Below are 1214 nucleotides of genomic sequence, written 5' to 3' on the forward strand. Positions count from 1 at the left end.
TACAGCGACCCTTGTACTGTCCCGGACCCAGCGACCAACGTTCCGTGGCGCTAATGGCAGTCCAAGCCACGCGCTCCAGAATACGGGTCATGTTTGCGGACGGCGGTAAATCTTCCGAGCAGCGTATGGGGCACATTTTCATTCGTAGCACTCAACTTGACTGCAATGTATTTCCAGTTCGAACATACGCGTACACGACAATAATGACGACAGGTTTCCCACGGACGCACAAATAACTTCCTTTTACGCAAGACCTTTCTTCCCTTCACATAAATTCCATTACGCAACCACAACTTCAGCAAAAATCCGTGCGATGACAGCAGCCGCGCCACTCCGCGAGAAGCGAGTCCGCAAGAGCGGCGGGGCAACGATGCCTCGCGGTGGAGGCCACGTGTCGCCGGCCCCGCATACCACCGCGCCAATCGCTGACAGAGCGCGCGGGCGACTCCGTTGACTCGTCGCGCGCCCCGCCCTCGCCAGGCATCGATCACGGCGTGTACCGGCATGCACGCTTTCAGGTCCGCTAAATATAGCGTGCACGGCTGCTGGATCGCGTGCCTGAACGAAGCGGACGTGCGATGATGCAACGCCCAGGTGTCGCGCCATTCCCCCTCTCCCACACATCGTACGCCAATGATTACCCATCGTTCGCCTCTTACCTCCTCAGTATTGTTTTCTGCAGCAGATCATGCCTCGTTTGTGGGAGAGTCTTTTATGCGAAGCGCAAATATCTGCTTTCGGCTGTCGTTCAATCCGGGGGTCGCTAATTTGGAGGCACCGTGTCGTGACTTAGTTCGTCATAATTGGCAGTTGAAAATTCAAGGCTGAAAAGGAGGCCATGTGACCAGTAATCACAGTGGTAACTGCGTAAATGTTGCCAAATCAGAAATATGGCAAGGATGCCGTCTTGTCATATTTCACCAAAACACCGAAGCCGAAAACATTAACGCACATCGGCGTTGGCGAGGCTTCAGTAACGTTTGTTTTTGTACTGTGCTTTAGACGCTGCAGAAGCACTGTCATGGTGCAGACGCAAAAGGCGATAACAGTGACGGCCTGACTAGGCCCTTGCCTCCGCAAAAACTTGCAGCATAAGCATCGTGCCATCGGTTTTCTTTGCGCACTTGACCACTGCGAAACTGCTGAGATGCGGTGACGAGCTAGTAACGCCTGCGTGCTTCACATAACCCCATGCGGCCTTGTGGCATCGCCGT

This window comes from Amblyomma mixtum, chromosome 1 (assembly GCF_055824585.1).
Source record: "Amblyomma mixtum isolate Tamu chromosome 1, ASM5582458v1, whole genome shotgun sequence".
NCBI lineage: Eukaryota > Metazoa > Arthropoda > Arachnida > Ixodida > Ixodidae > Amblyomma > Amblyomma mixtum.